This window comes from Opisthocomus hoazin, chromosome 3, assembly GCF_030867145.1.
Source record: "Opisthocomus hoazin isolate bOpiHoa1 chromosome 3, bOpiHoa1.hap1, whole genome shotgun sequence".
NCBI lineage: Eukaryota > Metazoa > Chordata > Aves > Opisthocomiformes > Opisthocomidae > Opisthocomus > Opisthocomus hoazin.
The window spans coordinates 10702538-10713426 of NC_134416.1; positions in this window are offsets into that span (position 1 = coordinate 10702538).

A 10889-nucleotide genomic window follows, 5' to 3' on the forward strand; every position below is an offset into this window, starting at 1 on the left:
CTAGGAGGTGGCTGTGGAAGGTAGTGACAAATGCTTCGCTGAAGCCCAGGCAAATGACAGCCAACACTCTCCCTGTGTCAGCAGAAGATACAGTTTTGTTGAAGACGGTGATCAGGTTAGTCTGGCATGATTTCCCTTTGGTAAATCTGTGATGGCTAATCATGCTGTACTGCAATGGCCTAGAAGCATGAAGGCAGCCACAATGAAATTCATCTTGCATGATTTTAAGTGTTGTTGAAATCAGACCAAAATTGTTCACATCACTGAAATTTCTCCATGTGATGTCCTGTGGACAGTTATTTTCATCCTTCTTTAAGTGGACGGCCATAAAAGGTATATTTTCACCTTTCCAGAGATAACTGAACTAGCAGATGGGTTAGTGGAAGATGGTGCATTCCTGTTAGATTAGAAATGTAAGAATACAATTTCTTCAGTAATTTATTGAATGAAGTTTTCAAGCAAAAATTCTAAGTGTCATTTATAAACTAATAAAATAACATCCTTTGGTTTAGAGTGCTAAAGGTTATGAAGTTCAGTGGGCAGAATAATCTCTGATTATTCAGACAGTGTAAGGGAAACACCTTGTATTCTTAAATCTACTCATATCTGTCACTTTCTAATAAGGATGAATAGAAGGTGACAGATTTAATAGTCTGAATAAACCCACACAGCTGGACAAATCCAGACAGAGAATGACTTGTGATTATCTCAGTGTGACCAGCAGACAAATAGGAACACGTATTCAGTATATTTCCCTTGGATACTCACAAAAAATATGGAAATCCTAGTGCTTCTACCAAACTTTTTTAGCTTCTTTTGTCTACACCTCAATGTTGACAATTTTTCTGAACTCCCAAAGTGACTCAACACCACAGCTGAACTAGAGCACAGCTTCCAGAGTCCCAGTCTAATTGTTCAGCTATGAATACAAAGAGTCTCTGAATAAATTATTAGTTTAATAATAAAATCCTGTTAATGGAACTGGGATTTTTTTTAAATTCTTTGATAATATAAACAACCTTTTCCTTTTCCCTTCCCTAGAATGTCCTTAGTCATTGGGATCTTTGTGATCAAAATATGTCAATTCATATTATTTTAAAAAATTGATGGTGAATTCCAGGAAGCACAAGAATAAGAAGGGTGTTCTTCAGAGAATATCAGCAAAGGTTTTTCAAGTGTTGCACTAGTATCTCAGCCTCTCTAGGATGGAGTGTATCACATGCTGTTCGGATCAGTACTTCTTCTTTAGAAGACACTAGGGTTTAAGCAATAACCACCAGTCAAGTGAGACGAAAGGGTATTTAGTCAATAAAAAGTTGACATCTACGCTTATTTCACTATTCAATAAGGATTGAATAAATCAATGAAAGCTGTAAAGGCAAAATGTAAAGAAGGCAAGAAATACAAGGAATACATAATGAGGGGAATTAATTCCTGACTTGAATACCGTTGTCAATGGCTCAGTCATGAAGTGGAGGTATTGTGCTTTATAGGATGTGTTTGTTGATGTTTTTTATGCTGTATTGTGTATGTATTAAAATCAATATTATCTTTCTGTTTGCACAACTGGCACAATAACCATTAAAAGAAATGTACTCTTGAGAGAGTTTAAAGTGGGAATGCCCTCATCAGTTAGATAGATCCCTCTCATCAAGCCTTTCACTCCCAGTATTCAGTATTCGTCTCCATGTGAAGATTAGTACTGTACTCCATCTGAAAGAAACACATGAAATTTGAACAGCTGAAACATAATAATATATAGCTGATGCTACTATTCTTCTATCAGTGCCTCTATGCACAGCTGATGTCCCTCATTTTGCTTATCTCAGCAGCCAGCATCCAGGCCTCTCTCCCTGACTGATGAATACTGCTTGGGCTCTTGGGCAATACAGAGTCATATTTAATAAATTAAAAAAGCTCAGAAGGAGGTTTTTATTTTATGGGGCTAGCTCATCCTGAAGGGACCTTCAGAAGATATTGTGCATTAGAAGACACAATTCACCACCGAAGTATCTGGTGCAGTGAAGATCCATACTTCTCTGGGGTTTCTCAGGGTCACTGGTTTGCTTTGCAAGAAGGAGCAAAGAAGCAGCTAAAATAATGAATTTGTTTTCTCTCCATTTTACAGGGTTTACTAGGTCTTTGCATATGTTTGCACTGAGTTGTCCTTATATTCTTAAATACGCAGAAGAGCTGCCTGTTTTATTTGGATATTCCTGAAAATGTGTATAGGAAATCTACTCCCCTCTTACTCAGGAACATGTAAGGGCACCTGCAGCAAACTGAAGGTTGTCAGCTGGACAGTTACAAAATATTTAAAGGAAAATAAGTCAATACTACCCTAAACGCATTTGAAAATCTAGTTCTGCTTTGTAGTTTAGCTAATGTCAGCTTGTTTATTTTTCCCCACAAGACATATATCCTACTGTATATGCTTATAAACGCCTTCCCTTAACTACTATATGTTTTCTGACAGGTTTATCTGGGATTGAATTTTACTGTTGGAGAATATTTACCACAGGAAGATAAAGCTACCTTATGCTGGCACAAGTACTCCCTCCTGGACTCTTCCATCTGCTCAGGTTTCAGGGAGCAGATGCCAGGACAAATTTCAGACCTGGGAAGTGCAGCTGAGTGAAAGAATGGCTTGTGGCAGCAGCAGCTTCCAAATTAAGAAGAAACCTCTTTAAAAAAGGAGAGAAAAATAACCTTTACGCCCAGATTCAGTAAAGCGCACTGGAAACAGAATGACGGGCAGATAATTAATCTGTAAAAGCCTGTTGCAAAGGCGAAGGAAGCAGACATTACCAGGCAGGGGGAATGACATCTTTCCTGATAATGGCTTGTGGTTACTTTGGAGAAATTAATATATTGAAAGGAAACATTTTAAGAAGAAAAAAATACTCAAAGCAGAACTGAATTCTAAAAATTAGGCTTTTCTTTTTAGTTAGAAAATCATTGCAAGGTTAAAATGCTGAGAGCCAATTAAGGACTGGAAATATTTTGATAACAGTCATCACAGGCTTAAAACAGCGGGTTGTTTCTTCCCCTAACAAGCCAGCTCTGGGTATCACATATGAGATCTTCAGGCAATGAAGCTTCCAGGCTGGAAATACTTTAAAGATATCAACTTTTTTTTAAATAGTATCCTGTTCTTCCACCAAATTTTTAAGCAAATTGCTTTAAGGGTAATAAATCATCTATTTTTATCCTGTAGTTGGAGTACCAGAGGACCTTTCCTCACAACCTGTAGCAGTGGGGTTTTTCTGTGTACTTAAGGAAGTCAATGGATTATTCCCCCACGCTTCAAATCAAGTTCTGTGGTGAGATTTTTTTTTTTCAAGCCTTGAAATAATAATAATATAATGACAACTACTCTGGATTTAAATTTATAATCAGGGAAAGTAATTAGGTACTTTTCTAAGTCAGTTGTTATTTACTTAACATAGCATAATTACTCAATTATATTAAAATAAGAGCTTTTTGAATAACTGAACTAAAATATTTTTTTCTTCTTTTTACTTTCATTAATGAGTTCATGGGTGATTTTTTCTTTAAGAATTTCTACCAGTCAGCATTAACAGTGTATTAAAAGTGCTAACTGGGAAGTATGGGAAATGTAGATTATAACATAGAAAACACAAATCATTTCAGGGAAAGGACTTAAAACTGAAGCATTAGAAAGTCACGCATCCTTGATTCTTTGTTTATAACACATATTTGACTGTCATCATGGAACAGATTAATTCTACAGTGTTAAGAGAAATTCCACATGTGGCATCATGGACCATTGACTATCTAATGTGAATGTCAGAGTGTTTTATTTCTTGAACGTTGTGGACTTGATCCACAGCTCACTGAAACGTGTTAAAAGGCATTTATTGACTTCTGTGAGCTTTGAGTTGAACTCAATATTTTCTCAACTTTTTTTTTCCTCCTTTTAATGAGGCTCCAGGTCAGTAGCAACCAGTGAAATGTTCATCTGTCAGGAGGCACAGCTTTCCCAATGGACAGAAGTGATATTGCTGGACTGAAGAGGGAAAAACACAGTAAGGAAGAGGATGGAGCAGTTGTAGGACATCTTCAGGCTCTAGGAAACTGAATTCAGAACTCTGCTCTGCATCAGTCTTACTGTGTAACCTTAAGCAAATTATTGTCATATAGACAGATCACTTGTTACTTCTTTTGAATGTATAGTGTCATGAAACCAAGGCAGGAAGACCTTCTGAAACCTGGTTATGTGCCAGGTTGCCAAAAATGTACAAGGTTACCCCCATCTAGGGTTGATAACTAAATTCTCTATTTTCAAGAACAGAAAATAGAGCATTTTCTAAATCACAGATCCTAGATAAAATGGTACCTTGTTATCTTTTGTATAGGTACAGTGAAAAGAATTACACAGTAACTCTGTGAGGGGAGTATTTGGGAGCCTCTCATTGCACTTGGTGGAGATATAGTGAGTACAGTCAGTCAAGTCAATGATGTGATTTCTTTGAACAAAAGCAGGCACCTGCTTTAAAATGAAAGATCCACCCTGTAATGACTTTGAACAGGAGTTTAAAGGTCAGGTGTAGATGCCTGCACTGGAAACATCAATTTTTAATCAGAAGAACTCAATTTCTAAAATGCCCTGATGTTACCTTGCAACAGGTATTTGGAAAGGGTCCTTTGCTGTGCTTATCTGTCCCAGTGTTTCACAATCAGAAAACAGGAGTCTCGATGCCTCAAATGCTCAAGAGTGCCAGTTTTTGGTGCCCATAACTCTCATAGACTGCAGTTTATTCATTGAAGAGCTGGTGTACTTGTTTTCATTGCCTTCATAATGCTTAGGAGCAAAGCATAGAAAACAAAGACTGAGCATATTAAACACTACAGCTCAGGTAGGAAGCATACAAAGTGTTTCTATATAGATTGCCATGTTGGGCCCATGGTGTGTGTGAAGCAACAAGAAGACAACCTGGAGCTCAGATTTTCGCTCTGTAGAGGCACTCAGCTGTGAAACAGAACTAAAAATTACCTGGTTTGACCTAAAGAAAATTAATGTAACTTCTTGGGCATGCATACGTCTATGCTGGTCAAATTGAGAGTCAACTAGTCTCAGTTCTTGTTTTCGTAAATCCAAGTTTCAGAAGCATAGGACTGACGATGGCTGAGTAAGAAATATTCACTTTCTTATTTTTGCAGTGCCCAGTACTAACCTCAATTCATTTATCAGTGTTATCTTCTCAAGGAGCCTTTGTGAAGAGAAACAGGAAGATTTCAGGTGAAGTCTTAGGGTCAGTGTTATCTAGGATGGAGGATTGTTTTCAGAAGTGCTTTAACTTACTATTTGTACAACAGAATGAATTAAGAAACTTCTCCTGAGTTTCAAAGAGCACAAAGTCAGACCTTTTGTGAGCGGGTGAACCTCAAGAGTGAGGCCTTGCTGGATTTTTTATTGACCACTCAGGAGAGTTTTGCTCATGACATTCAGCATGTCAGGAGTTATTGAACTAGTTCATGTATGCTGGTGTCTGAGGCACAAGGCTGAGGGTAGAAGATGTTAGCTTTGCTTCTGGACCACAATGCTGGCCATGAAGCTTGAAGTCACTGACCCCCTAGTCTGCAGAGTATTTAGACAACAACTCCTCAGTCAGGAGCCTTGTCCCTTGGTCACAGGGCAGCATGAACATTAACAGCTAAAATCCAGTACTGTAAGACAAGAATTGGCAAAAGCTGATTTTTTAAACAGACTTCTGTACCCAGGTTATATTTTGTAGGTATTTCACATATGTGAAATAGTGTAAGTACTGGCAAAGTGATGTACACTGTACTTTATATGAAATAACACATCAAACAGACCAGGCCTGTAAGAGTTTTAAAGTGAGGACACAATTATTTGATCTGCTAAAGAAATTTGTTTCTGGATATTAAGTAATAAAGGAGAATGTTTTGTTATATAGCATGCATGTAGGTCATCTTCTCTCCTTCATCTGCCCCTTCCAGTAGTCGGCAGCCACAGAATTATCCCTTACAGTCTTACTTTTAAAAGGCCATCCATCATTTCCTCTGGACCTGCAAAGGGATTTCTCCTCCAGCAGCCTAGCTGAACTACAGCGGGGCAGAAGCATTCTTTAACTCATTGACAACATAATCACACTAAGCCCTGTCAAGGTTTATTTATTGCTGATTGCTATTCTGTCTTCCCCTCTATTTTCACCTCACATGCTGTTCACTCCTGGTTGCTATGGAGATGCTACACACTATTAGTCTAACTTTAGATTAGCCTTGTAACCTTGCATACTTTAAAATTCTTTTTGTTTCTTAGCAACTCGGCTGAATATCTAGGTCTTTCAGCTATTCTCCTAGACACTGAAAGAATGAGTTTATGATCCATGAGCTTAGGCAATGCCTGTTAGCATGTGACAAGGGACGCAATGATGCCTTGCCTACATGTGGGTAACCCACATCCTTTCTCATAGATGTGCTGATCTTCACTGAAGTCACCTGAGCATGAAGGGAGTTCTTACATAAATCAGTCTTCCAAGGCTGAAGTCCTGCAAAGTCCTTTGCAGCAGGAGCAAAAGTAGAAGCTGGGGAAAAGATGAATAAATAGAATGTTAAGAATGTTGCAAGGAAAACTTGAAAAAATGGAGATTTGACAAAAAGATGACATGGATGTTCAGTCCTAAAGTAGCATTGTAGGACTGAACCTCAAGAAGGATTTCAGCTATTATCTAACCAAGAAACCTGCAAAACATGTTACACAATTTGGGACACTGACTGTAAACTCTCCTTGGTATAACTCCACGACAGTCAACAGAAGAATCACTTGTAATGATTCAATGTCACGGTGGAATTTCCCCATGCAAAGGGAGGAAAGGAAGGAAAATTTCTGGGCAGCAGCATTCAAGCATTCATTCATTCACTCATCTCTAGGTGATACAAACCCCAGCACTCCTGAGTGTTACAAATTTTTAAAGAACAGAACTGTATCAGGAAAAACTGAGCAAGTCCCCTAAACAAGATATACCTACACCAGTGATCCTGGAGACCAACATTATCCATCTATTTTCTAACTATGGATTTACAGGAGATTGCAATGAGATCATGTTCAATTACTTAAATCTTTTTAGGGCCGTGTGAAACATCAGGTATCTACAAAAATATTTGGCAATCGTACCACAGGACACTGGAAATTTTAAATGGAAACCACAACAAGGAAGTTTTACCTATTTTAACTTTTTACGTTGTGCAGACCATCCTAAGACTGACTCAATATAGCATAAGCAGCAGAGTTTCTAAAACAATTCAGACAAAGTATTCCTAAAGGGAACCAAGTGGGAGTAAGTTTTGTGCATTCACATCTAGTGCTTGCCCTATCTGTCATGTCTCATTTAGTTACCTATTAGTCCTGTACTTTTCCTCTCCTCTCTAACCTGTGCTCTGTTTTGTAGTGTGAAATAATGCAACAAAAAGCTAACAGAGCAACTGCCCTGTTTGGGACTCCAGACTTCTGTCTGATAGAGGCTACCATGATGGAGGAGGCCTCAGGGAACAGAAGCAGGTAGCAATTCTGCTGCTGTCCTCCTCCTTGTTTGAGGAATAGTTGATAGTTGGGACAATTTCTTTGATGCCATTTCTATAGTGAACCCACTGTGAGCTTATCTGGGTTTCACACACATCGCAAGGGTGGAATTAGGCCAGTTTTAGCATCTCCTCATAGAGTCTTATACAGCATTATATGGGAAGAAACTCTAATTAAGCAGAGATTGAAAACCAAAACTCTAAACTTCAGACCACACTTTTCACCATTTTGGGGATAATTAATTTCATATAACTCCAACATCTGTCCCTCCTTTTTGGACTACAGCGAGATGCTTATGTCTACCTACCCCTTCTCCCCCACCAAAAAGTCAGTCCTGAGTATTCTGGGTCAGGCAATTGTAAAAGTCATCAGGAATTGTGAAGTTCAGAGCAACATTTTCTCTGACAAGGAACTCCATTAAAAGCAAGTTATGACCAGAGCAGCTGTCCAGAACTCAGGTGAGTTGCACCACATAAGGGATTGCTCTGTATTTTTTTGATGAAGAGTGTCCTTTTATCAGAGTCAGAGTTTGCTAAGGAAAACTGCTAAACATTTTTAGTATTTTGGTTAGGCTGCATGGCCTGGGAAAGCAAATGCAAATCAAGGGGGTTCTAAGACACGGGCTGAATTTATTAACGGTTTAGCATGACATTAGGTTTCAGTGCACTATACCTAACGTGAAGAGAGTTAGCTCATTTCTAAAATTATCACTACTCTTTACACCCTCACTGAAATACTCCTAATGAAACCAGTAGGAGTTTTAGTTGAAAGGCTAGATTAATGAAAAGAAGAGGATGAAGTATGGAAAACATAGAAGAGGAGGTAATTGCTGATTAAATATCCAGACTTCCCATACCTTATTCTTAGTGAGCTCTAATTTTCGCTGTTATCAGTAAAGAGGATACTTTTGGTTGTAAGTCATATTACACATGGCATGTAAAAAACCCTAACTTCATTCAACTAATACCAGTCAAAAAAAATTCTTATTGTTAAAAGAAATATTCCAGAAAAGTGTGCAACTGAAGTAAGAAAAAATTCACCTAGAATCCTGTTTAATATAATTTCCATAGATGAGCTTGCTAATGCAACCTCCTTTTGTAAACAAGATTCAATTTACTCTTTTAGTTGAGTAATTGCACCACATTCACATTTACTGAAAGTTGCTGAATTCCCCTGAGCTGGGTAGGATTGTAACTGCTAATACCAAATCTGAATATTGAGCAATATATCCATACAGAAAGACAGACAGAAGACCAAAATTATTCTTCCTCTCATTTCCCTGGTTTATATAGAGTGAAGCTCAGGGCAAATTTACCTTCAAGTTATGTTGCTGGAATACAGGCAAAAAAAGACAAAGTGAAGGGTGTATTAACTGAGCAGGAACTGTGTGTATACAATACCTGGAGGAGGCCTGTAGGAAAGATGGGGAAAATCTTTTTAGCAAGGCCTGTTGCAACAGGACAAGGAGTAATGACTTTAAACTAAGGGTGGGTAGATTTAGACTGGGTGTGATGAAGAAATTTTTTACCGTGAGGATGGTAAAACACTGGAACAGATTGCCCAGACAGGCAGTGGAGGCCCCATCCCTGGAAATATTCAAGGCCAGGTCAGACGGGGCTCTGAGCAACCTGATCTAGTTGAAGATGTCCCTGCTCACTGCAGGGGGGTTGGTCTAGATGACTTCTAAAGGTCCCTTCCAACCCAAAGCATTCTATGATTCTATGAATTAACTGAGAATCCGAGACATGTGTGAGAGAATTATAACTATACCTCAGAATAGCAAAATTTCATTTGTTTCTCTTATAAATCAAAGTGCAGAGGAATGATTATCAACAGGTTGACTCAAGTGCAATACTATTCAGTCAAACTTGAAACAAATTTGAATGCTGCTGGACAAGTCTTTGAGCTTATCTAAACCCTTTTGCAGCTGACAGTGATGTTAGTATAACCTCAGCTGGTTTCAGTTAAATTCTCTTGAATCATAGTCTCTGCATCTAAGAGGTTGAGAGCATCCATGTATTCAGTTATTGCTGGTCTTGAAAAGCTTAGACAAAACAGAGATAGTAGAACCAAGCCAAGCCAGAATTGCTTAATATCTGGGCTGTTTAATATTCAATACTAAGCCTCTGTCAGCTCTAATGCTACAGCAATTAGGACATTAGAACTGGTGAAGATAAAGAGCAAGCCCATGAAAATCACTACAAATAGGTGCACTGCATCACGAGAAGTGGATCAGGTCCTACTTGTTCTGAAGCTGTGTGAAGCCAAGATTTACAATGCAAATTAACATCATCTGGGCCATTGTCCATTTTAGAATTTTATTTCCAAATAGATTAAGCCAAGGTGGACAGACATCACTTCCAAAAACAGCTTTCCATGGTAATATTTCCTCTTTGTTATAAGTGAAGTAAATGAAAGTACTGTTCTCTGCACAGTATTCCTACTGTCAGGAACACAATCAGCTATTTATCTTCCCAGGAGACCACATCCTTTTTTCTGACTGCCATTCTATTTATGTACAGAGTCTGCTTGGTAAATGAAAGATTTATTCATTTCTGAGGAAAGGGTCAGCACTTCTCCTAGGCACAAATTCCATCTGCTGTCAGATCCATTATATCAGCTAATAGTTAAAGACAGATGGGGGGTGATTTTCTTCAGGAAGCCATGTCTGTCTCACTAGAGAAGAAAATAATAGTTTATTAATGTCCAGGAGAATTAGCAGCTTGCTTCAGATCGTTCTTGAAGGGTGTTAATTCCTAGAAGGGATTTGTCTTGTAGTATTTTTAGCTTGGAATGTGTTTCAGGTTTTGATCCAAGTCCTGCAAGTCATGATTCTTGGGAGTATGTATACACGGAAGTCCTTGGCTAGTTATGTCAGGTACTATGGGAACGATGTGGCAGCTTGCTGCTGTCAGCTCCTACGTTTGAGGTCAAGCAAGCTGTCTTTATGCCACGGTCACAACTACCACAAAGTAGACGTGCTTGAGTGCTGCTGTGTGACTCCCAGAGCTGCTGGTGGTGAACTGAAACTCAAGTGATCCCAAGTTATGTCCTGAGACAGCAATGGGTTGCAGCACCACAAATACAGATAGACACTGGTGTCATCCATCCATTTTCTCTGTCTGTAAATCTATTCTCGTCACGAGAGTTCCCATTATTTTCTAGCGTGAATGCCCTTGCTTGAGCTAGTTTACCTTGAGTGGAGTCACTAGAGGCAATGTCTTCTCTGTGCAATGGAAAATGATGGCAGAGATGCCAGCAGTACCTTTAGGCCAGGAAGCTGCATAAACTAATCAGCCTGTCTCTGTGTCTGAAATAATTA